This window comes from Dermacentor variabilis, chromosome 3 (genome assembly GCF_050947875.1).
Source record: "Dermacentor variabilis isolate Ectoservices chromosome 3, ASM5094787v1, whole genome shotgun sequence".
Taxonomy (NCBI): Eukaryota; Metazoa; Arthropoda; class Arachnida; order Ixodida; family Ixodidae; genus Dermacentor; species Dermacentor variabilis.
This window is the reverse complement of record NC_134570.1, coordinates 155,439,079-155,466,837: the sequence shown is the minus strand read 5'-3', so window position 1 is coordinate 155,466,837 and position 27,759 is coordinate 155,439,079. Positions and strand designations below refer to the sequence as shown.

The window sequence follows — 27,759 nt, the reverse complement described above, 5'->3', positions numbered from 1 at the left end:
CGATATGATAGATGAATTTCTTAAAATACATGTCTTATGCTATTATGGAAAGAGACTAAATATTTACACTACTTCCCCTTGGCAAGCATGGTCACCAGGCTGGCCTTGACCTTTTTGTCATTAGACCCAAAGGTGATGCAGGTGTATGCCGCAAATAAGTAGATGCAGCAATATGAGGCAAAAATAACAAGTGTGTATTCTTTGTATGTTCACTAAGCAGCTTAACATAATTGCTCAAACCATCTAAGTCAATACTTAATGCGGTTTAGCTATGACTAATGGCTGCTTGTCAATACAAATCAGAACCATTATACAATGTTTTATTTTATGGTATGGTGAACAATTAAACTATCAACTGCTGCTCGTGCCAGCAACAGTGTGCTCCCTTTTATAACAAGTTCATATACGATGCATTAATGTACTTATCCCAAGTTATCTCAATATTTATTGCTGAAACGTTGCCCAGTTGGACTGTCTGTACATTTTTTGGGTGGTAGTTAAATATGCCCGTGCGAAGGGATATGCTCAGAAGACGAGACTGGAGTATTCACAGTATCATGCGAAAGATTGTAATTTATTTTGCTTATTTCACATTTAAATGTCTTCCACATACTCTTAATGAGTGGGTCATTGGCCATAACTTCAACAGGAGGCAGATAGATTGATTGTATTGATATGGTCACTTAGTTTCTTACAGGTAATGAGGCCTCTTGGGCATGGTGACAAGTTTCCAAATTAGGTATACCACATGGACACCCGAAATACCACGCAAGCACTTTGTGTCATGCGACGACAGATATGCGCCTTCTTGGAAGCAACTGATACTATAGCTCGGAAGAATGCTATCAAAGTAAATTATTTAAGGTGCTCTCAAAGATGAAACATTTTTGTAGGGTTTCGAGGTTCAGGACTTTTGGTTAACGCAAAAAAAAAAACAAATTGCGTAAGACATGCCATGTCAGTATGCTTGAATTTAATTCTCTTTTTCCAATAAATGGGACCAATTTTCCTCAACTCTTTATGAGGTGACAAGTTTTAAAATTATATTTAACAGAGAGCTTCTCTGGAAACTTTGTGTGATATATAACAAGGCAGCATACCTATGTGGTCATTTTAAATTTCACCGTTCTTTTTCTGTTCTGATGAAAATTTTCTGGCAATCTATTACATCCGCATCCTAAGTGCAACAAGAAAATATTGTCACGTGGTGGTGACGTTGAAGAACATAGTAGCAATACTGTGAACGACAAAACAAACTTTTATTGGGCGAACCTGTGCCCACAAGACAGGCTACACTTACAGCGCAACGACAGCGGCGAACACGGTCGGCGATCGTCGAGAATCTGATAAACGGGTCAAGCGCGTCGGCTTTTATACATCAATCGTCGAATGTTCCCGACTAATCGTTGGGACCCGCGTGCCTTCCACGAAGTTTTACACCATTCGCGTCAGGCGATGAAATCAGATAACATATAGATCGGCGACAACAGAAAGCGGATAGAAGCATCGATAACTTTCCAGAAACTTCGGATACATGCGGGCGCGTCCCGCGCTGTGCGATAACATTTGTTAGGCGGTGAAACGTGGTCGCCCCATAAAGATAAGTACACGTGTCATTATTGTGGTTTAATGCTTGCCAAGTATTCCCAGTCCATATTATTTAGATAAAACAAAATATACGTCAGTCACTTGACATGCAGTATTAAATTCAACTGAATTGAATCCCTTGTTTAATAAAGCTGACAAGGACTTGAACAAGTTCGCAATTGATGGCCACACGAGTACAGCACGGAAAACAAGGACACAGAGACACACACGTAAAGGAAATGCAACAGTGTGAGGGAAAACTATTCAATTAGTTATTTTTAGGGTTCAATGGTAGTTTTCAACATAAGTTGCTCTCACCACTTATGCCTGTGGTTAACTTTGTTTTCCTCTGACTAAAGACTACATGACAATAGGAGTGAGTACCATTATGATGTTTCGTTATGTTGCAGTAGGATTAGCAGTTAGACAACCTTTATGGTCGCCAGTGCCAGCAACGATACGTTTCGTTTCAAGACAAGTTCATTTGACACACAGTGTACTTATAAAAATAAAGGAAATGCGAGAATCCCAAACAATTCCTGCAATAATAATTGCTGAAACAAAGATACCCGGCTGGACTGTGCACATTTTTCAGGTGTTAGTGCAATATGCCCGTACCGAACGAACATGCTCAGCATAGTGACTCCTGCTTTGAACAATCACGTAAAGAATTGCAATTTATTTCCTCTGAGAACCATCTCCAATGTCTCTTTTCTCATACTTCGAGATGAATAAATTTGCTACACTTTCAGTAGAATGCACATGAATGGAGGCGTATTGATAAGGTTACTTATCAATTAAAACATGTTACGATCTCATAGGTGTGTTGATAAGGGTAGACCAAGGGGAATTTCCACTAAATAATTTGAATAGTCTTCGCGTCATCTGCTAGAAAAAGGCCACCAAATGTATAATCTCGCTCTTTCTTTTTGTATAGCGCATATAATATGCAGTCGGTCCAAAACGACGGCACTATATGGAACAGTAATGAAAACCGGAACACTTGTTACGCACGACAAGGTCTTCATACCATGCACGATTGGCACAATGAGAATCTGCGCCAGCAGCTGTCTAGTGATTAACAACACGTAAACTGCATAACGCCGAAGCATAGAAAGGTGCTTAACGCTTTTCAAATAGCCCGGAAGATAACTTCTGCTGCTAAACTGTTTGTGAAAGAGACAAAAAAATATTCCAACTACCGTCAAACGCACTGCCTTCAGGTTGAAACATGTAAAGCTGCTTCCCGGAGCGACTAATCTATTTTTCTCTAATTTTTTCGCCTAAGTTCTGAAGCTGCGAGTGACTGAGCTTATCGCAGGTTTCATGCTCTAAAAGCGTTTGCGGTTGCACATATTTAGATTGAGTGAATCTAGATATTTCTTCAAGTCTCGTGTTTTGGTTGCGGTAACTTCCCAAAATTATTTAGATTGGTTGCCAGCATTCTTAAAAAATACTGCTACTTTTAAACTATACGAAAGCGACAGCGCACACACCGCTGATGCATGCCCCGGAAACATAGCCTTTCAGCCGAGTACGCTAGCAGCTATTCAACTATACGTCTCTGTTTGAAAATTCATGCTAACACAATTTCAAGATATATACGTAAAGCGTGTCACGAGAATTTCACTACACATGCGGCGCAGCATTCCTCGCGGCCGGATCGAGCGCCACGAAATAAGATCTACCACACTGGCTGCTCAACACACCCACAATCCGCTTAGTGGCAGCTCAGTATTAAGTTAAACCATGGTTTACTTCCTTTTTTACGCACAGCAACTATGGCGATAAAATCAACAAGCGTGAGCGATCGCTTGCCGTAAAACATTCCGTATAGTAGAAGTGAGAACAAGACCGCGTTATCAAATCATGAAAATGAGAAACCGATACTATGCCCGAGTCGCCTGCGCTACATGCAGCCGTTTCGCACTACGAAATGCTGTTACCTAATAATGCTCTATTGACGCAAAACATCTTAGCTAAAGCTTACCGTTCAGTGTAGTTGACCTGTGATGCAAGAAAGAAGACACGCATGTACAGACACCAGCGTTCAGGCCGACAGCGCACACAGCTACAAGCGTTTACATGCCTGGCGCACTCGTTGAGAATTCAAATTGAAGCGGACAGATGGCACTCATTGCGCAGGCGCAGGAGCTCCGTGCCCAACGGCGCGCGCGCTCCAAAAAGTCCGTGCGCCTTTTCCTTTATTTTTGGCTTTTTCTCTCTCTCTCTCTGCGCGCCATGCGCGCCGAGAGAGAGATGCTTTTCTTTTCCATTTTTCATCCTTATTTCATGAACGAAGGAAATGCGCTTGGAGGTAGTATTACAAATGTTGTGGGCTATCGTATGAGACTGGAACGCGCACATGGATGAATGCGTTGTTTGTAAATGCCATAAGAGGGCCCTTCAGGCGCTTGTATTATCGCCAGCAATGATATGAGTAATACAGCGCATTTGTAGCATGTCTTCCTGCGTACCGCCAAATGTGATGCCCGCCCGTATGTTACTGCAAATTTCCCGATCCGATGATAGGTCAAAGCAATCAGTACAGCAATGAGGTACTCATATGCGTGGCCGCGCAGGCATACCGCCTGCGATATACTGGGTGAGCTCAGAAAATTTGGCACATATTTTATGTGAATAAGACACTTAGATGAGTTTACAGTGCAGGACGAAAAACCGTCCGATGTTAGTGATGCAGCCGAGATGTGAAGACAATGTGAAAAGTGTCTGAGAATCGGACGACACACAGCGCGCACACCACATGCGCGACATCGGTTCATCGCATATCTCTCACAAAGTCCGCGTTGTCAGCTACAAACATTACGAGTCTCTGTGCTGTTAGCTTGATGCCTGCTTGGAATCCACTTGTAGCTAAAGTTGGCGTTCATAACATCTATGATCACAACTAGATCGGCGTTTTGCTTTCTTCATTCTACTGCCGCAAAAGTCATGCTATGACAACTGTGAAGGCTATCTTGGAATTGCCGAGAGCCACTACGTAAATCATATCATCAAATGCGGAGGTGTACACTATGTGTTTACTAATGTCTAAAAATAGGTTTTGCATTAATCTCGGCAGTACACTGCTTCAGTGGCTTATATCAAACGCAGCTCCGTATTATCTACCCGTACCTGCGCTTGGTTACAGCGTACAGCGCAGATTAACAATTTTTGTCTATTGCCAATATATAGACGGCACGTAAACCTGAAGCAATAGGAATTTTACATTATCGGCTGTTTTCTACTTCATCTCACGGCCTACCACAATCGGTATACGGGCTGTTCGCACAAGTTAACATGACCTTTAGTGACGTCCCACCCTAAGGCCTTCACCGTCGGTGATATAGGAAACCGTGGAAAATAATTAGAATTGCAAAGAAGTATACGGGGCGTTTCATTTAATTTAATTTGACCAGACTTTCACATACGCAAATGCCACGTAACTGGAGAGAACCAAGGTATTGTTGTTCGTCTTGGCTTAAAGATGCTCAGATTATATTTTTGCATGCCCTTGATTCGATAATTAGTGTTAATTTATTTCTCAGTTATATTAATTAGATGAAAATTCCCAAAGAAAAAATTGTAGAGCAACAGTAGAAACTCCTGATACAGTTTTTTGTTGTTCAACACGTGCGTCATAGAAGTGTTTGTTGTTCTGAGTGTGAAGAAGCCCGCGATTACACGCAATGTGACCCGAGGGGCCGGTCCCGTTGCAATATATATATATATATATATATATATATATATATATATATATATATGTGTGTGTGTGTGTGTGTGCGAATGTGCACATGTGCGTGTTTGTGAAGAACTACGTAGAGTGGGAATTGACAAGAAGAAATATACACCTTATCGACTCTCGTCTATAGACCGTCTAAAGACGAAGAATGAACAACAATTAATAGAGACTGTATTGACTTTTGTCTATAGGTAGTCTATAGGGGGGAAGTAGACAAAAACGAAACAAACACCTTATCGACTTTTCTCTATAGACAGTCTATAGACTGCAAATAGGCAAAAGAAATAGAAATCTTAACGACTTTCCTCTATAGAAAGTCTATAGACAAATAATAGAGAAAATGAATAGAGGCTATGTCGACTTCTGTCTGTAGGTAGTCTATAAAGGGGAAGTGACAAAAAACAAACAAACACCTTATCGACTTTTTTCTATAGACCGTCTAAAGAGTGCGAATAGACAAAAAGAAATAGAAACATTATCGACTTTCGTCTATAGACAGTCTATAGACTTTGTATCAATAAAAGTCCAAATCTATAGAAAGGCAAGGTCGTTTATAAAAACTCCATAGACTTTCTGTAGACAGTCTAAAGTCATTTTTGCAGGGGCGGTTAGCTTGGTGGAAGAGAAACCTTGCCGCGTTATGAAACAACTGCAGTTGGCAAAGCGCCACATAGCTAATGTCTTCGTTCCCTCACGTATCTTCTAGCTGTTTTTCGCTAACTTCTCTGCTCTGAATAAAGGTTTCTACTTTTTGTTAATTTCGTTTTTCAGTGTATAAAATTGTCCATGTTTTTCACGTAAGAAAAACTACCTCTCTCTTGCATGACCACTGAACCAACGACTCATCCTTGAAGGCCGTTTAAATGAATGCTCATCGAAAATAAACCTGAGACCTGTATTATTGTGGGGCAGACAGGCTTCCGCGGTACATCGCATGGCCCCTAAGAGCAGCGCCAAGCTACAGCCGGGATAGAGAGACGGCTTGAATGATATCGCTACGCAACAATACGTGCGATAACGAAAAGGCGAGCAGTGTGAAGACGACGACGATGAGAAGCTAGCGTGGGCTGTTGCCTCTTGGCCAAGCGCAGCGTATTTTCTTGTAAATATACTTGTACATAGCTTTTAACGCGACAGCGTTAAGGAGCTCGTGTTGCAGAAAAGCCGGTGTCGTCGGCGTTGGTGTCGGCGGCGTTGGCAGTGAGCGATAAATCTCAACAGGCACTTCATGTATAAAAAACAACTTGCAAGATGGGGTGGGTGGGAATCGAACCAGGGTCTCCGGAGTGTGAGACGGAGACGTTACCACTGAGCCACGAGTTTTTTTTTCTGTATTGCCACTGTTCGATGCTTCAAAGCGGTACAAAAGCGCCTCTAGTGAACGCGGTGTTGCCTTAGAAACGAGCTGTTTCTAAGGCTCAGGCGTGCGTCGCTTGCTCAGGCGCACATTTCGTTGTCGCGCCGAACGGGGCGTTGCTCGACGCTCACCGCGTCCGATGCGGGGCGCGTAGTCGCTGCGCCGTAGCCCATTGTCTTACACCCCTTGGCGAGTCGACGGGAATGCTGTCGCGTTCCACTCTTGAAGGCGAAGCTTAAGCGTCTTCCAATTTTTCGTCTGCGTCTTCCTACGTGAATTATCTGGTGGAGGTGGACGTTCCCTGTACCTCGTCACGGAGCTTTGCAGTGGACGGAATGTCGAGCCTTCCTTCATGGCTCCCGGCGACGACAACCTGACTCCGCCGGCTCCGACACCTGCTGCCACTTCCACGACCTACATCACTCTCCCCGCTACCCGTGATTCTGGCGTATTCTCGGGCAAAGATGGGGAAGACGTCGATGACTGGATCAGCCTGTATGAACGCGTCAGCCGCAATAACCGGTGGGACCCTACTATTATGCTCGCCAACGTAGTCTTTTTACCTCGGTGGCACACCTAGAGTTTGGTATCGCACGCACGAAGATGGGCTCACCAGTTGGGATTCGCTTAAGACACAGCTTCGAGACTCGTTCGGCAACCCCTACGGTCACCAACTTGCCGCGCAGAAGGCCCTTTCCGGCCGTGTGCAGACGTCAACAGAGCCCTATGTCACGTACATTCAGGACGTCTTGGCTCTGTGCCGCAAAGTTGACACCCACATGACTGAGTCACACAAGGTTGCCCACATCCTCCAAGGCATTGCCGATGACGCCTTCAACTTGCTCGTTTGCAACAACGTAGCGACGGTGGATGCTGTTATAAAACAGTGCCGCCGCCTGGAACTCGCTAAAAGCCGACGTATTGACCAGCAGTTTGCCCGTCTGCCCAACACCACAGCGACATCTTCCTCTGCCGATACTCCTCGTCCCAACAACACGGCCGATGTTACCAGGATCGTCCGGCGTGAGATCGAGGCCGCCTATCCGGGTGCCTTCGACTCCAGTCCCACCAACACATCTACAGTCACGGTCTCACTGATCCAGGCTGTTGTCCGCCAACAGTTCGAAAACATGGGTTTTCACACCATCTGCTCGGCCCATCCTCCTATACCCGCCCGGCTTCTTCGATTCCGCCCCGCCCCGCATCTTCTTAACCACCACGTTTCCGCAACCCATCTGAAGGGCGCACTGCTGACGACAAGTCCATTTGTTGCCACTGCCATCGAATCGGGCACATTCTCGGCACTGGCGCAGTCGCTGGAGTTCCCCGACCCGGTCTACTTATACTGCCTAGTCTAGCCCCCCAGGTGGCCCTTCTCGTCCCTATGCCGCACGCTCCGTTAACGCCGCCGCTGATTCTCTTGCACCGAACCGCTCCTATTCTCGTTCGCCTTCGCCCTAACGACGACAATCTCGCTCTCCCCATCCCCGTCGCGCCTATTCGCCGACTCCCTTCGGACGCCGCTCCCAGCCGGAACACTAGACCATGCAGCGCCTCGAGGTGACGCTGCATTGCTCCCTAAGCCACCAAGTCCTCTACTGACGTTGCCCACTCATCGGAACCTTCTTGACGTGCAAGTCGACGGTGTTTCTGTGTCTGCACTCATAGACACTGGGGCGCATTTGTCCGTAATGAGCACTGACCTTCGTAACAAGCTCAAGAAAATTATCACGCCCGCCACGACGCCTGTTGTCTGTGTCGCCGATGGCGGAACAGCCCCCGTAATTGGTATGTGTACCGCCCGCATTTCCTTCGCCGATCGCTCAACAATCGTGCTATTCACAGTCATCGCCCGCTGTCCCCACGACATCATCCTCGGCTTAGACTTCCTCTCCGCACATTCTGCTCTCATCGATTGTTCCGCCAGTACTCTCCGCCTTGACCTGCCTGTTCTGGATCCTGCTGAACCACACCCCAGTCGCCTCAGTTCTGTCGACTTCGTTCGCTTGCCACCTTCGGCACTGACCTACGTTGACCTAGTGTCATCCCCACCAGTCCCCGACGGTCACTACATCGCGGCTCCTATGCAAGACGTCCTCCTTACACACGGGATCACAGTACCTCATACAGTTTTATCTATTACGGCGAATTGCGTCTGCCTGCCAGTGGTCAACTTTGGCTTGACGACACAAGTGCTGCCACGTGGGATGTCTCTGGCCCAGCTTTGCTCATTCAAGGATGACTCAGTAGCATCCGTTGCAGTAGACGGCACTTCATCCGATACTCCTCTACCATCGCAGTCGGGAAATTGTACCATCGCTGACTTACAGAAAATTATTGCGCCCTACTTGCCGTCCGAGCACGCTCGTGAACTCTACCGTGTTCTGTTTTCCTACGATATTTTTTACTTTAACGATCGTCCTTTGGCCCAAACTACAGCTGTCAAACATCGCGTTAATACCGGCGATGCTCCTCCTATTCATCGCCGCCCGTATCGAATGTCACCAGCTGAGCGTCAAGTTATTCACGCAGAAGTTCGCAAAATGCTTACCAAGAACATTATTGAATCGTCATATAGTCCATGGGCGTCACTTGTTGTACTGGTCAAAAAAAAGGATGGCTCATGGCGCTTTTGCGTGCACTATCGGCCCCTTAACAGGGTTACTAAAAAGGACGTGTATCCCCTACCTCGGATTGATGACGCCCTTGACTGCCTCCACGGTGCTCGCTATTTCTCCTCTATAGACCTTCGCTCCGGCTACTGGCAGATTACCGTGGACCATCTCGACCGCGAGAAGACTGCTTTTGTAACACCCGACGGTCTTTATCAATTCAAAGTGATGCCGTTCGGTCTATGTAATGCCCCTACCACTTTTGAACGCATGATGAACTCTCTTCTTCACGGTTTCAAATGGTCCACGTGCCTGTGCTACTTGGACGACGTTATCGTATTCTCCCCAACGTTCGCTACGCACCTCGAGCGTCTCTCAGCAGTCCTGGACGTTTTTCTTCGAGCCGGTCTGCAACTCAACGCATCGAAGTGTCAATTCGGCCGTCGCCAGATTACCGTCCTCGGACATCTCGTTGACGCTAACAGAGTGCAACCGGACACAGGCAAGATCCATGCTGTTGCGCACTTCCCCGTTCCGAAGTGTGTCAAGGATGTGCGCAGCTTCGTCGGCCTTTGTTCGTACTTCCGCCGTTTCGTGAGAAATTTCTGCGCCATAGCACAACCACTAACCGAGCTTTTGAAAAAAGACGCCCCTTTCCAGTGGGGGGATAGCGAGGCCTCTGCATTCTCACATCTAATCGACATTCTCACGATGCCTCCCGTTCTGGCCCATTTCGATCCTTCTGCGATCCTTTTTCCTACGTAACAATATATTTTGCTGAGCTGTACGTAATCATCTAGCGAATGAACCTTAGGCTTATGGAAGGGCGTGGCAGGTTCGTTCCCTCGCCCGCATTATGATTATTCAGAGCGGACTCTCGATGAACTGCTTCAACACGTACTCGCACCAGTGAGTTCAGTTGTCAACAACGCTCATGTATCGTCTTTAGAGGATCATTAAGCTTCAGAACACTGATTGTGTCTTTGAAATTGTAAGCAACGCATGTTGCAAACGTTGTCAGGCAACAAAAATGAGGGAGCGCGAAGCAAGTAACTAATTCTAAAAATTATATTTCTTTTCGAGGACATTTTTTGAATAATAGTACAATACAAAAACAGGCAGCAAAAATATAATAAATGACATATTCTGAAAGGAAAGGTCGAATATCACAGTTCTTGGAAGGGCAATGTAAAACACACGACAGTCTTGGGGAGTGGTTGAAAGCCGTTACTTCTTGCTTGTTCGCTAGAAGGGGCATAGCTTAGGCGGGAGGGGAGTAATCGGGCTTCAGCCACCCCCCCCCCCCAAATTTTTTCGTGCCGTCATGCACCGCCGACCAAAACAACTCCCGGTCCCGGAAATCATGCTGCATTTTGTCTAGAATGTTCTTTTCACGCTCGACAACACATTTCAGCGTGAACATTGCGAAATCAGGCTGGATTTCGCGGCAGCGCACATGCACCTGGAGACACATAACGCAATGAGCCCCACCGAGCACAAAATTTCAAGGGCGTTTTGATGGCGAGCCACAGAACACCTATACAAACTTAGAGAAGGGAAACTGTACCTTCCACAGTGCTACGGAAATAAGCGTAGCGGTGGCGTTGTGAACTAAAGTATGCGACCACTGGTAGCGCTGTACAACAGGAAACGGAAACGGGGTTTTGCAGTTTACCAGGTGTTCTGTGGCTTTACTGGGTTTCTGGCTGCTGCGCCTTGATCGTGCTCCCGCGAGTTTAGTTGCTGTGTGGCAAACGTAACGCCTACATATGTATGTAGGCGCTACGTTTGCCACACAGCAACCAAACTGGCGGGAGCACGATCGAGGCGCAGCAGAATACATGTAGCACTGAGTCATATCGAGTTAAGGCACACCCTCAGCTGACTTTTAAGGGCATCCCGAGCGGTTTTTCGTTTATTACGCCGCCGTTACCCCGAGTTGTGCCGCCGCGCTCCAGCTGTTGCATTTCGTGTAGGGCTACTGACAGATTGCGGTTTCCAGGTGGCACGATGGCCTCGACTGGAATAAACGCTCACGCCACCAAAGATTGAGTAAGCCTGAAAATATTTTATTTGCAGTTTACAAGTACAACAAAAAGCACACGTCTACGCATCCACACAAACGCGGTTACATAGTCAAGAACATAGTCAAGAAATGGCTCATTAATAAGGGTAGCACAAACGCACAAGAAAGAATACCTAAGCTACAAAACGTATGGTCGGCTGCTAAGTATAATAATTTCCCTGTCACCGCGTGTCACTTTTATACAGCATCTTTACAGCACTACCATGCCGGGTAGTTTGGCGGAAAGAACGCAACAGCTTACGGCCGTCAGCTGCCTCTTCCTTACGGGTGTCATAATTATCCTAATCTCCGCATCAACCTCGTGCAAGTCCGCATACAGGTATCTGTATCTGAACCATATGTGCCAGCTTAATACATGTGAAGTGAAATTATGATAACCACTGCGTCTTATCAAAGGTATTGGTTTTGCAAATGCGCATTACAGCTGACGGAACGACATACTGTAAGTGAAGCACAAGAGAACAAGGACAAAAGGAGAATACAACACTTGAAGAAGAAATGAAGAATTAGTAGGCGTACAGCAAACAAGCGATGACGGAGAACACACAATGATGCATCGAGTGTTCTGTGACATCGGTTTGCGTACTTACGGTGTTATGGAGATCAACGGCATAAAAACGTACCTTCAAGCGTACTCCCTCAACCTCCGCCGCATTCATTATGATAATCAACGCCTAAACAAAATGAGGCACTATTTTTTGCCAAGAGTAGACCTCTTTACAGCAAGTCTATGTAGTGACTCGCAGACGAAACCAGCATGCTTTCGAAAATGTTTTACCGCCGTAGTATTCGAACGCCAACGGCCAGGAAAACACATCGATACCAATAGGCTGTCGGCTGTCGGTGGTTAATTAAGTACAAAAACCTTGACGCTATGACTAAAAAGCAGCTTCAACAATCAAATTTTAAAAAAATCAACTGCCTATTTGCCTGAGGTAAAAAAGCATCCTTAGACACCTCGATTGTTTATGTCAATGGTTTGAGTAAAGTAAAGAATTCAGCATGTTCAGCGCCCCTAGCAGAGAAAGCACAAATTAAAGTATTCGACCAAATTACAGTAGCTCCACTTGCGAGCTTACGCTGAAACGCGCCTCGATTGATTTTTCGCCCTCTGTGGCCATTTGTTGAACTTGAGAGTGTGCGGGGCCTGGGCGAGCGAGCTCGTGGCGGCACCTCGCGGAGTCCGCGGAATATACGGAGCACATTAATTTCACTTCCGAATCTTTATGGTATAAGGTGCTCATAAACTTTTGACGCGATGGTGCAATGACATTTCCAAACTCCTTATTTTATATTTTGAATTCCGGAACTTTGGGAGTTTAACGTTATAAACATTTGACGCCAAATGTGGATTGACTTTTTTAAAGTCATACATCGGACCACACAACTAGACAAGCCATGCGAACACACTAAATGACTAGTTGACAAAGCACGCAGTGAGGTCCGGTGATACGAAGTTTTGTGGCGTTTTATTTTTGCCGTCATGTCACAAAAAAGAATATTTCCTTTCGACCTGCGCTAAAGCATCCATGTCAGAAAAGGTAACTAAACACTAAAGCCAGGAAAGGTAACCACACTGTTATTTTTCTACTTTGACTTTTATTCGCGAGGACACATTGAGCCTTGTCGTGTCTGACGCAAGGACAGCCCAACGGTGGAGAGAAAAACAATGCGTCTTTGACGGCTAAGTTGACAGCGTCGGGCGAACTGCCCAGTTCCATGTTACAGGAATGCGCGCGCCAGCTGGAATGCCGGCGCCTGTAAGGGCGCATGCCTAGCTGTGAGGCCTTGTCGCCTAGGCGTCCCGACAAGCCTCTTCAATTGTTTTGTTCTCGCTACCCGCCGACTGCCAGAGTAAGCCAGAGTGCATGCGCTTTTCTCGTGATGCCCCGACGACCGCGCGGAGCACTGCGATTGGTTTCGCTTTTCTCTGGCTGAGTGGATTTTCCCCTGGCAGAGTCTTGGCCGCTTTCTGGCTAGCAGACGAGAAAAAGAATGGTCGCTCGCCGCCATCGCTGCGGGGACTCGACGGCTTCCAACGCGTTCGCTTGAGCGTAACTTCTCCGGAAAAGCTTGTCTCGCCGGTGTAGAATACCTGCCAGTATGCGTAAAGATCTGTGTAGACAAAGCGCCTCACGTTTTCTTCGATATTCCTTCAGTAGCCACATTACGTGCCCAAAGTAGGCATTAGATTGTGGCCAACAGCTTTCCTTTGCGCATTTTATCAGTCACCGGTTTGGTCCACACCAAAATTTACTAACATCTCGGTCAACGGCTCTTGTGCGCGCAATGGATGCCCAACATTTTGAACCACTGCCAGAACACGGGAAAATTCGGCGCTGCTTTGACTCATCTGGTCCGGTGTCACAATGAGGGTGACGACTTCTTGTCAGCAATTGTGACCGACAGCGAATCATGGTGCCACTCCTACGAGCCTGAAGCACGACGGCAAAGCTTACAGTGGAAACATTCCAACTCACCGCCCCCAAAGAAAGCAAAGATCGTCATTTCCGCAGGAAACGTGTTGATGACTTTTTTTTTTTGATCGTCAGGGGCTATTACTGCTTGAATTTGCGAAACCTGGAGAGACTATCAATCGTTCCCGATATTTTGAAAGGCCGGATCAGCTACGTGTCGCTATCAAAAACAAACGACGTATAAAATTCAGGAATGGGGTCATCTTGCTCTACGACAATGCACGAGCCCACGTCGTTGATGTGGTTAGCATAAACTGCCAAAGTTCAAGAGCGAAACGCTGCAACGTGAAAGAGTCAGTCACAGAATTTTTGAAGCAGCAACCCACGGAGTTTTATGACACGGGAATCACGCGACTCTTTTGTCAGTGGAACAAATGTATAAATACTCATGGATACTACTCTTTAATATAGTACTGGCCGTTTGCCATATATTCTCACTCGATCATTTTCATTTGACTCAACCTCGTATATATTGCAAAACTCATTTTGGCAGTGAAACGCTAAACGCTAAAAAAGGAAGACAGTGAAACGCTAAACTACGAACTGCTTAATTACAGCATGAAAACACGTATAGAAGAAAAGACAACTTCCGCTCATGCGCAGCGAGCCAAGGTGTGACAGAACAGCATGGTCATGACAACATACTTTGGATAAAGCACATTTCTGCGGAATATAATACGATAGATGTATCGCTGACATAATCAGACCCTTTCTTTTTAATATGAAACGATTCCAACAACTTCCTTGCAGTTTGGTCCGTACTTTTGCCAAGAATCAATACTTGTTCAAAGCATGGCGTACCACGACATTCTTTACAGTGCGCAGGAAGATTCGCCTTGTCGCACTTGCCGATACTATTAGCGTGCTCACTCAGTCTGTCACTAATGCAACATCCCGTTTGTCCGACGTATGACTTGCCGCAATCTAGGGGTATCTCGTGTACCTCCCCTTCAACACAGTTGAAGTACTGTATGTACTGTTGAAGCGCTGTTGAAGTAATGTACCGACGGAATATCGAAGAAAACGTGTGACCCTTGATCCACAGAGAACCATAGGCATACGTTTAGGCACATGCAAATGCCAATAACAGCAATAAACCCACAAAGTTCCAGAGTTGGAAACCTACAGCACTACCTTGGAAATTCCAATGCACTTTTCGCATCAAAATTGATCAGAACTTTATTCCCATAATGTTTCAGAATTGAAATCCATGCGCTCCGTAGATTTCGCGGCCTTCGCCAGGCGCCGCGAAGAACCCAGCTCACCATAAAAACGCCCTTGAAACTTCCTGGTCATGTGATTACCGGTGCGTGGGCGTCGCCGCGAAACCCAGCGCGATTTCTCAATGTTGTCGCTGAAATATCTTTTCGAGCTTGAAAAGGACATTCTGGACAAAATCCACCACGATTTCCAGCGCCGGTGGTTGTTTTGGTCGGCGGCGCACGACAGCACAAAAAAATTCTGGGGGGGGGGGGAGGAGGGGGCGGGGGGCTGAAGCCATATAAGCCTCCCCCCTGGCTACGCCCCTGCAGGAAAGGTAACCTTTCACATCCCGTCACGACTGTAGTAAGCCGTCAATGTATAACCCCCGAATAACGTCCATGAATTCAAATAGCAAACAAAGCTTCGCCTACATCGACTCCGATAGTACGTGGGATGTGCAGATTTTTTTCTTGCTTGTTTTTGTTTCCGCCGGCACAGCGGTGTCAAACATTGTGAGCGACATACGCAGACGCTACGTTTCGCGCCTCCTTTGTGCTTTTGTAGCGTAGTTCCGTGTTTGCGGTGCCATGTTACTGTGCCTTCGGTTGCAGTACACGTAAAACTGACAGCAAGCGAATCTTCCGGATTCTAATTGCGAATCGTGCTACGGTGCGGTGCAAGGTCTGGTTTTAAATAATCAGCCGGGCTGATTTCAATCCGGCGCAATTGTCCAGGCTTTGTGAGGTATGTGAGCGTTTCCTCCCTGATCACAATGTTTTTTTTGTGATGTGCTGGTACTTGTTACATGTGGCTTATTTATTTTTCGCTTTCCTGAGTGCGTCATCTTCGCGCTGCGTTTATTTTCAACTTTTTTGGCCGACTGAGTTATACCCTCGATGGCTTTCTCTTTGTTTCGCCTCAATGTATGCGAACAAAACTTTTTTCACTGTATTAGCTTAGGTTACGAAGCAGTGGCGGTGCGGCGACCGTACCATGACAGCTATCTGAGATGTTGACAACGGAGTGCCGACTGCTGATATAGCTTCGCGTTTTGTATTCTCGGCGTTACCATTGAAGGGAGAAACGCGGGCCCATATCTTGACAAGCGATCTGTGAAAGTGGTCTAGTGCGGCGTTCCTGAGACGCAACTGAAACGCTGTGTTCTCGCCGCTTCGTTGGTGCTGAAACGAGAGGGGCAGCGCTAATAAGTAGAGGAAATCGAGCCAACCAAGCGCAACGACATTCAGACGTCCTCTCTTGATGTTTCGGCAGCCAGTCACGATGTAACGTTAAATAACGTCCGCTCAAAATACGGTCTCAAAAGCGCGAGCTACACGCAGCGACAGCGTTTGATTCGCCGAGCGTCTCCTAGTTCGGCTCCGAGTAGGAGGAGCGAACGGGCGCACAGGAGGAGAAGATAGGAGATGGCGCTACCTTTATTTTATTTCGGGGCATTAGGGAGGTATTCTGCAAGAGTCCACCTAGTCGACTTGTCCATTTCGACTGCTGTTGAAGCTATGATCGGCTGCGCTGGGCTGCGCATCTGTGGCAGCGAGGCACCACACCCAATCAGCACTTCAGCAGCAGACGAAATGGACATGTCCGCTAGCTGTAGAAAACCTCTCCTGCTGTCTGTTGAGCCAAAGCCACTTGGTTGAGCGCGCCACCCTTGGCGTCGACGCCAAGCAACGCAACGCCAGAAGACGCCGGGAAAACGCTGAATGTGAGGCGGACTTCGGCTCCCGTTCCTGCGGCGAGCATCGGCGTCGGAGTCCTACCTCGTAATCGAACACAGCGAAAGGCGAGATCGAACGCGAAGCACAGCTTAGGATGAAAAAAAAAACGACGAAACGAAGACAGAGCACACACAAAAGCGGAGGACCTCCTCCTCCGCTTTGGCGGAGTATGGCGAAAACGTGACAAGAAAAGCGTAGTGCCGCGCACGAGGGGCGTTTGTTCGATGATGGCTACGTGATTACCACGTGTCGGCGGTATCGAAACAAAGCGCTGCATGAGCGCAGGTTGTCTTCGGCAGCTGCTGTGAATCACCCCCACGCATCATCCACGAACTTCCACTCGCGATGTCCCGATTAGCGAGGCAGTCGTGCCAAACGTAGCTCCGTTGAATCGTGCCGCACGACACAGGTTGTCCGGGTCAGCGAACATAATCAATATGAAAAAATATATACAGATACGCTCAAATTTCACATTAGGAAGCATCGTAATCGACGCTGAATTTTGGTGACCTTAAGCGGCGATACTTGAAGCATATGGTGCGCAAAGCGCGCCGTTAAATATGTCCTCAACTTATTTCTTCCTAATGCGGGCACCAAGCGACCAATGCATATTAAAGCGAAAGCCTTAGATGGCTCATGAGTCAAAAAATCCGATTTACAGCGTTATGGCACCAAATTTCGTAGGGAGTCGAATTCTCGACCTGTATGGGAGTCGAACCCACGACCTGTAATAATAATAAGGGTGAACTATGCCACGGAAATTCATAGGGGGTTGAACCTTCGACATTTGGTAGGAATGGAACCCACGACCCGTGGAGTTAAGGAAGGTGAACTATGCCACCGACATTCACAGGGGGTTGAACCCTCGACATTTGATAGGAGTTGAACCCACGACTTGTGGTGTTATTGATGGGAATTATGCCACCGAAGTTCATAGGGGGGTGAACTCTCGAAATTTGGTAGGAGTCGAACCCACGACCTGGGCTGTTAATAAGGGTTAACTGTGCCACCGAAATTTATAGAGGTTATAACCCTCGTTCAAGTTCAAGTTCAAATGGATGAGGAGTTGTATAGAGATTTATACAGTAGCAGTAGCACCCACGACAACAATGTGAGAGAGAATAGTCTAGACAAATTTGAAATCACACAAGTAATGCCGGAAGGAGCTATGCAAAGGGGGAGGGTAATTGGGGGAGGTTCAGGTAACAGCAGATTTGTTGAAGGACGGTGGGCACATTGTTCTAGAAAAACTGGCAACCCTGTATACACAATGCCTAATGACCTCGAGTGTACCGGAATCCTGGAAGAACGCTAACATAATCCTAATCCATAAGAAAGGGGACGCCAAAGATTTGAAAAATTATAGACCGATCAGCTTACTGTCTGTTGCCTACAAAGGATTTACTAAAGTAATCCTAAATAGAATCAGGAACCACCTTAGACTTGTGCCAACAAAAAGGCTACTCAACAATAGACTATATTCACACTATCAATCAGGTGATAGAGAAATGTGCGGTATATAACCAACCCTTATATATAGCTTTCATTGATTACGAAAAACAGTTTGATTCAGTCGAAACCTCAGCAGTCATGGAGGCATTACGGAAACAGGGTGTAGACGAGTCATATGTAAAAATACTGAAAGATATTTATAGCGGCTCTACAGCCACCGTAGTCCTCCGCAAAGAAAGCAACAAATTTCCAATAAAGAAACGCCTCAGGCAGGGAGATACGATCTCTCCTGTGCTTTTCGCAGCGTGTTACAGGAGGTATTCAGAGACCTGGAGTGGGAAGAATTGGGGATAAGAGTCGATTGAGAATACCTTAGTAACTTGCGATTTGCTGATGATATTGCCTTGCTTGGTATCTCAGGGGACCAATTGCCATGCATGCTCACTGACCTGGAGAGGCAAAGCAGAAGGGTGGGTCTAAATATTAGTCTGCAGAAAACTAAAGTAATGTTTAACAGTCTCGAAAGAGAATAGCAGTTTACGATAGGTAGCGAGGCACTGGAAGTGGTAAGAGAATACATCTACTTAGGGCAGGTAGTGACCACAGACCCAGATCATAATCAGAAGAATAAGTATGGGCTGGGGTGCGTTCGGCAGGCATGCTCAAGTCATGAACAGCAGGTTGCCACTATCCCTCAAGAGAAAAGTATATAACAGCTGCGTCTTACCAGTACTCACGTATGGGGCAGGAGCCTGGAGGCTTACAAAAAGGGTTCTGCTTAAATTGAGGACGACGCAAAGAGCTATGGAAAGAAGAATGATGGGTGTAACGTTAAGGGATAAGAACAGAGCAGATTGGGTGAGGGAACAAACGCGAGTTAATGACATCTTACTTGAAATCAAGAAAAAGAAATGGGCATGGGCAGGACATGTAATGAGGAGGGAAGATAACCGATGGTCATTAGGGGTTACGGACTGGATTCCAAGCGGAAGGAACCGTAACAGCCTGCGGTTGAAAGTTAGGTGGGCGGATGATATTAAGATGTTTGCAGGGACAACATGGGCACAATTAGTACATGACCGGGGTAGTTGGAGAAGTATGGGAGAGGCCTTACCCCTGCAGTGGGCGTAACGAGGCTGATGATGATGATAACCCTCGACATTTGGTAGGAGTCGAACCCATGACCAGCGGTGTTATTTAGGGCGAATTCAGCCACCGTAATTCTTAGGGGGTCGAACCCTCGACATTTGGTAGGAGCGAAACCCACGACCAGGGGTTTTATTAGGGGTGACCTATGCCACGGAAATTCATACAGGGTTGAACCCTCGACATTTGGTAGGAGTCGAACCCACGAGCTGGGGTGTTAATAAGGGTTAACTATGCCACCGAAATTCATATGGGGTATAATCCCCGACATTTGGTAGGTGTCGAACCCACGAGCTGGGGGGTTAATAAGGGTGAACTATGCCGCCGAAATTCATAAGGGGACATCCTCGACATTTGGTAGGAGTCGAACCCACTACCTGGGATGTTGTTTAGGGCGAATTCCGCCACCATAATTCATAGGGGGTCAAACCCTCGACTCTTGTTGGAAATTGAACCCGCGACCTGCGGTGTTAATTAAGGAAAAGTTAAGGCCTCGACCTTTCATGGGACTTGAACCCTCGTTCTTTGGAAAAAGTCGAAGTCACGACTTTTAGTATTAATTAGGGTGAATTAGGTGATAAATTACTTTATCAGAAAGCGTGAATCCGAGGCAAACAAGTGGCAGCACTACCTGCGGTGTTAAGGAAAAGTTAATTAAGGCACAGTTAAATATAGAGGTAATTAAGGCACTCGAACCCATGACCGTTGGTGGAAGGCGTATCCACTTCAGAATATGGGCAAATCGGTCATACCGCCAAGTTCGATTGCCGTTTACATTGTGAAGGTCGAAAGTCAAACCCACTGCACTTTGGGTGTTAACTAAGGCGAATTAAGGCACAGGTAATAAGGATAGAATTTATTAAAGCACTCCAACCCACAATCAGTAGTGGGAGTTGAGCACTCCATTTATTGGGGGAGTCGAACCCACTTCGAGATACGCGTGAACTGGCCATATCTCTAAGTTGAATTCTAATTCCCGTGTTGGAGGTCGAGTGCGGAACGCAGGACCTTTGGGGGAGTCGAACCCTCAATCTTTGGTGATAGTCTAATTCACGACGTTTGGTCTTAATAAGGAGCGGTTAATTAAGGCCCTTCAATCTACTACCCAACATCGAGATTTGGGTGAATCGGTCGTATCTCCAAGTTGGATTCCAATGACATCGTGAAGATCAAGAGCCAAACCAACTATAGTTGATGTTAAATAAGGCAAAGTTCTTTAGACACATCTAATTAAGATAAAGGTAATTACGGCACTCTATCCCTCTGCCTTTGATGGCAGGTGAACTCTCGACCTTAGGTGGCTATTAGGGCGAAATTAAGGCATGGTTAATTAAGGCTCTTGAAACCAGGAGCTCCGCGGAGCAAGCAAGCAGTAGTTAGTAACAACGCATTGTAATGAAAATGTCAAGTAATGTAATGAATGTCTCGTGAGCATGCAGGCTTTAGCCTTTATCCTCTTCAGCGTGTGCTTAAGTGATTGTCAATTTTTCTACTAACGGCCTAATGATAGTTCTATAAGCAATCATCCTTATACCCCGCGTACCCTGATTCGCTTTCGAGCACTCGTTTTCTTCATGTGTATGCCATGCCAAAGTATGCAATATTGTAATGCCTAAATATTTAAATTGACTAGCATGAAATAATAAATTACGACCAATTGTGAAAATGCAGAACGTTTACTTTTTATGATATGCGTAAATACTGAGTTAGTCTAGTTCATTTCCATGCCCCAAAGACAGCACCGCTGATAGATATTCTCTAGACAATAGCTAATTCTGAGTTGATCATGCACGTTGGCTAAGGTAGAATAAATTAGGGAGTCTTCCGGGAGAAGCTTCTACATTACCGGTAGTTCAATTACACTAAGAGAGAAACAATCTTTAATGGTATGCTGGAGATTCAACTACACTAAGAATATCATTGATATCGTTATGGGAGGATGAAAGAAGAGAAAGGAAGAAGATCGCAAGACGCTGCCTGCTGCGTGTTGTTGTGCTCAGCCATCTTTGCTACTCTGACTCATCTTGTATATACATTGTAAAGAGAGTCTTTCTATACTTCCAACATCCACAGAACAAATTGGTGGGAGGTGCGAGGTACCACGGCTGGAAACGGAGCTCCGTAGTGGGCTTTGCATCACCTTCCGCGCCATGAATGACGGTGAGCACGTGGGATCAACGTCGTTGCCGCCTCCAACGTCACCATCGCGAGCTGCGTCGTTGTCACCTTCGGTTGTGGTTGTGCAACCCAAGGATCCTGGAACTTTCTGCAGGACCTATGGCGCCAACGCTGAAGAGTGGGTGGCTATGTACGAACGCTTGAATGAAATCATCAGATATGACCCTAAGCATATGCTAGCTAACCTATTGTTCTACCTAAGAGGCACGCCAAAGGTGTAGTACGAAAACAACGAAGAGGAGCTAGCCAGCTGGGACCAATGCAAAGAGAAGTTGACAGAGTTGTTTAGCAAACCACCCGGCCGGAAAATTGCCGTAAAAGAGGAACTGCCCTCCCGCGCCCAATCCCCCATGGAATCATATGTCTCGTACATCCGAGACGTGCTGGCACTTTGTCGTCTCTATGGTGAACACCAATCTGCCAGACCAACAGGAGCAATCGTCAATACGACCTGCCCTCTTTGATGGATGTCTGTATGCCAACTGTACTACGCCATAAGGGAGGCTGCTTTAACACTTATGGCTCGGGGTGGCATTCACGAAATCTCCCTCATTTCGCATTGGAATGGCCGACAACGCTCTCTGCAATGCTTGCATTTGCGAGGAGGCGCTACAATACACTATGTGCAACCGTCCTGAATTTAATGTTCAGAGACAGTCCCTGGCGTCCATTCTAGCGCACCTTCACAATAGACCATTGTCAGTTGAAACGATTTTCCGATATCGCCGACAGAAGACATCGCAGATGAATGCGACGAAGGGACTATTTCGGTTTTTGAAAGAGACGGGCTTATAGAAGCGGCTGTGAGAGTGATGCCACGTACCACGCAGAAGTGACGGACTGGAACTGACAATGCATGTGCTGTGCTATCCCGCTCTCATGTGTAGTGTAGCAAACCGGTTGAGCTAAATTGGTTAACCTCCCTGCCTTTCCTTCTCCACTTTTTTCCTTCCTTCCTACTTGTCGTAAAGCTGATCAGGACATGACAAAAGCTGATAAGGTCGGGCACGTGCTTAAGGGCATTGCTGACGACGCCTTTAATGTGCTCATGTGAAAAAGCTGCTCTACGGTTGATGCTGTCATTAAAACGTGCCGACATTTCAAGCAGGCCAAAAGTCTACGCGCCTTGCAACCAATCGCCAGACTTCCCAATTCTGTCGCAACGTCGACGTGTGAAGACCAGCACACGCAGCAGCACGTGTCGCCATCAGAGGACGTTGTGCAAATCGGTCGACGTGAACTGGATGAGATGGCGCCCGCAAGTTTCTGTTCGCGTAGCCCTGATGCTACCCCTTTTTCAGTTCCCCCTCGTAGAAGCCATCGTCCGCCAGGAACTTGAAAACGTTGGTCTGTGCTGTCGCCAACCCCAGAGCCAACGAACGCCCTCCTACAATTTTCGCGTCACCTCGACGCTTCTCTCCGCGTTATGCCAACCCGACTGAGTGGAGAGCTGCGTACGACCAGCCGATATTTGTCACCTGTCGCCGCATTGGTCATGTTGGCCGATACTGTCACAACTCATGACCCTCAACACGTCGCACGCCGACCAACTTGAGCCGTTTTACTGTAAATGAACGCAATCTTTCGCCCCCATCCAAGTCTAACAGCGCCGACAACTCTGCTAGGAACACGTGTTAGAGTCGCTCATCATTGCCGCCTGGACACCAGTCTCGTTCACCGCAAACACTTCGCCCATCTTCCCGTTCGCCGCAGCCACGTCACCTTTCGTCCCGTGTGGCTTTTAACCACACCCTTTCGGACAACTAAAAAATGCAGCCGTCGGTGGTCGTACTGCATTGCTTACTACTGCAGCAAATCCTCTGTCTGTGACCGCAAGAATTGTAATTGACCTTAAAATAGAAGGCGTACCTGTTCAATCACTCCTCGACGCTGGAGTCCACGTGTCTGTGATTAGTGCTAGCCTACGTAGACGTTTAAAGAAGGTCCACACCCTAGCAGCTGCCTAAGTGCCTCGTGTGGCAGATGGCGGCTTGCTGGTTGTTCTTGGAATAGGTACTGTGCGTTCATGTATAGCCTGCCGCCCCACTTCTGTTCTCTTTGCTGTGATCGACAACTGCCCTCACGAAATTATCCTTGGATTGGAATTTTTATCAAATCATACCGCTCTCATCGATTCCGTAACCGGCGTTCTTCAGTTTGAACTGCCTCAATTCGCCGATGCTGCTAGCACCACCTCTCCTCACTTGTGCTCGCTTCAAGATGTGGGTCTGTCACCTGAGGTAGTCACTTACGTCGCTTTGACCTTACAGCCACTGATTCCTGAGGGTGAATGTGCCCTTCACCCCATAATCGACCTCCTTTTGAGTCGGAACATTGTTCTTCTGCATACTATCGTGGCGATTATTAATACAGCGTCGTTCTTCCGCTTCGTAATTTCAGCCTGTGCCCTCAAATGCTCCTTGCCGGCATGTTCTTGGCCATCGTTTCTACTACTTCCGAATTTGACATTGAAAGTCTGAATGCCGAGAGTGGTTTCTTAGCGCCAATTGCATCCACAACTCTGGTTTACAAACGGATGACGTCGCGAAGATGATTGCACCTCACCTCACCACAGCACAAGCCACGGACATACATTTCCTCCTCGAATCGTACCGTGACATCTTTGATTTTGGCGAGAGGCCTTTAGGCCGAGCATCTGTTGTTCACCGCCGTACAAACACGGGAGGCACAAATCCTATTTGCCGGCGTCTCTATCGTGTATGGCATGCTGAACGTCGAGTCAACCAATCAGAAGTGGACAAAATGCTCCGCAAAGCCGTCATCGATCCATCAACCAGCCCTTCTGCTCCGCCTGTCATCCTTGTGAAAAAGAAGGATGATACCTAGCGTTTTTGCGTCGATTATCACCACTTAAACAAGATCACGCGAGAAGACGTCTACTCACTACTACGCAACCATGACGCCTTGGACATTTTGCACGGAGCTAAATACTTCTCGTGCATCGATCTTCGATCCGACTACTGGCATATTTCAGTTGTTAACATGGAGCGCGACAAGACGGCCCTCATCACGCCGGATGGCTTATATCAGTTTATAGTCATGGCCTTTGGCCTATGCAATGCTCCTGCGACACGAACGTATGATGGACTCGCTTCTGCGAGGCTACAAATGGACCACCTGTCTTTGTTACTTTGACGAAATTATTGTTTTTTCTCCCACGTTCGGCAACCAGCTTACCCGACTCGCTGCCATTCTTGCGGTCTTCCGAAAAGCCGCCTCCGACTGAACTCCACGAAGTGTCAATTCGGGCGCCGTCAGATTACCGTGTTGGAACACCTCGTTGACGCATCCGGTGTCCAACCAGATCCGGAAAAAGTTCGCGCCGTACGCCGTTTCCCTGTGCTAAATTCTGCTTCTGACGTGCGCTGCTTCGTCGGCCTGTGTTCTTACTTTTGCCCTTTCGTCAAAAACTTCGCAGACGTTGCTCGGCCTTTGACAGATCTTATAAACAAGAACACGCGACTTTCATGAAGCCCGGAGCAGGCTCACACGTTCGCCGTTCTCATCGGCTTTCTGACCATCCCTGCCACACTTTCCCACATTGATTCATCTGCACTTGACCGAAGTCCACACAGACGCAAGCGGCCACGGCATAGACGCTGTACTACGCCAACAAGAGAATGAAACCGACTGCGTGATAGCTTACGCCAGCCGCCTGCTTTCACCTACACAGAGAAATTACCCCATCACCGAGCTGTAGTGCTTGGCCTCAGTTAGAGCTGTCACCAAGTTCCGGCCATATTTGTACGGCCGCATGTTTTCAGTTGTTGCAGACCACCACGCACTCTGCTGGCTGTCTCCCCTGCGGAACCCAACAGGAGTTCTCGGTCGCTGCGTTTTACGGCTCCGGGAATTTTCATTTATTGTGAACTATAAGTCTGGACGTCTGCACAAGGACACTGACTGCCTCTCTCGTTACCCCGTGGATCCTACCGAGCCTACTGCGCATGATCCGGTGACCTGCGTGATGTCTTTGAGTGACATGACCGACAGGCGCCCCGAACAACAGCGCGACCCATCCTTACAATCCATCATCGCCGGAGTGCAATCTGGCATCACAGACGGTACGTGACCCATTGTCGAGCTGCACGATGCCATCCTCTACTGCAGCAATATCAATCCTCATGGCCCTGAGTTGCTCCTTGTCCTCCATCGTCATATGCGATCCGTCGTTCTCGTAGAACTTAATGATGCACAGATGGTGGGACACCTTGGAGTTTTGCGTACATACGACCGCGTACTACATCGGTTCTTTTGGCCGGGTCTCTACCGATCTCTGCATTGTTATGTCACAACTTGCGAATTGTGTCAGCGCCGGAACGAGCCACGCCTGCCACCTGTTGGACGACTTCATCCAACTGAAGTTCCCTTTGAACCGTTCTTTCGCGTGGGCCGTGACTTGCTTGAGCCGTTTTCCGACGACTAGAATGAATAAGTGGATCGCCGTCGTTACTGATTACACGACACGCTAGGTGATAACAAAGGTGTTGCCGACAAGTTGCGCAACAGACGTCGCCGATTTTCTGCTCCACGGCATCATTCTCCACCACGGTGCACCTCGACAGTTATTTGCAGTCCGCGGCCGCTTGTTCTTGTCTCGAGTTGTCGACAACCTCCTCTGCTCTTGCCTCACTGAGCACAAGCTGTCCATCTTTACCACTTTTAAACGAACGGTCTTACGGAACGTCTCAACCGAACAATCACAGAGATGCTGTCGATGCCCGACATGACACCGCAGGATATTCACTCTCTTATATTTTGTATGGTGGCGACCCCACATTGCCGTTAGAAACCATGCTCCCTTCTGTTTCACGTGTTGCACGTTCTGCCACGTGTTGCAACTGAGTGCGCTCGTGCAGTCATCGATCGCGCTGACATGGCATGTCAAGTCGCCCGATCTCGTTAATTAACCTCGCAGCATATACAAAAAAAAATTGGAGGACGCTTAAGCTTCGCCTTCAAGAGTGGAACGCGACAGCGTTCCCGTCGACCCGCCAAGGGGTGTAAGACAATGGGCTACGGCGCAGCGACTACGCACCCCGCATCGGACGCGGTGAGCGTCGAGCAACGCAGCGTTCGGCGCGACAACGAAATGTGCGCCTGAGCAAGCGACGCACGCCTGAGCCTTAGAAACAGCTAGTTTCTAAGGCAACACCGCGTTCACTAGAGGCGCTTTTGTACCGCTTTCAAGCATCGAACTCGTGGCTCAGTGGTAACGTCTCCGTCTCACACTCCGGAGACCCTGGTTCGATTCCCACCCAGCCCATCTTGCAAGTCGTTTTTTATTCATGAAGTGCCTGCTGGGATTTATCGCTCACGGCCAACGCCGCGGACGCCGACACCGACACCGACGCCGACGACACCGGCTTTTCTGCGACACGAGCTCCTTAACGCTATCGCGTTAATAGCGTTATGACCAGTGTCATCGCGATGTTAAGTTCGCGCTCAGGAGCTTGGGCGCTCCTTCGGTCACCATGTCGTCGGGTTGGCCCCTCCCAGAAGCTTCTCTATCGCTACACAGGGCCTTATGAAGTCCTACGTCAAGTTAACGACGTAAATTACGAGATTTCACCGCTACAGTTTGATGCATCCTCAAGTCCGACACCTGTTGACGTCGTGCACGTTTCGTGGCTGAAGCCATACTTCGCTCGCAGTTCTTGGCCTACCATGCGCCGAGACGGCGCTTGACTACCCGGGGTCTCGTTACGGAAGGATGAAAGAAGAGAGAGGAAGAAGACTATCGCTAGACGCTGGCTGCTGTGTGTTCTTGGTGGGCAGCCATCTTGATTATTCTGACTCCTCTTGTTTATATATTGTAAATACAGTCTTTCTATACTCCCAACATCCCCGTAAATATATATATCGCGAACAAGAGCGAAACCAACCCACAACCCTGATGAACACCTGGAGGTACTGGAAGTTGAGTGTATTAACTGGTGCTCAAGCGCACACTCTGCTTCAGGTCGGCTAAATATTTTTATCCCAACCACTAGGCTTTCGTCGATGCCAATTTTTCAAAATTTGTAGGCGAGCATATTATGATATACTGTCTTATATGGTTTAACAAAATCTATACAAATGACGTCAATCTGTTTCTGGGCAACCATGGCTGCGGCGAAGTCATCAACTGTTTCGATTAGTTGTGTAATTGTCGACGGTCCA

General features: G+C 47.5%; 1 protein-coding gene across 1 annotated transcript in view; it reads left to right on the top strand.

The window, feature by feature from the left end:
- Positions 1-15,649: 15,649 nt before the first annotated feature.
- The window catches only part of LOC142574274 (sulfotransferase 1C2-like), a 47,985-nt gene continuing 35,875 nt past the window's right edge, over positions 15,650-27,759 (top strand). Inside the window, exon 1 of the mRNA XM_075683398.1 lies at positions 15,650-15,808. The gene's annotated coding sequence lies outside the window, so the exon portion shown is untranslated. The remainder of the gene's footprint in view (positions 15,809-27,759) is intronic.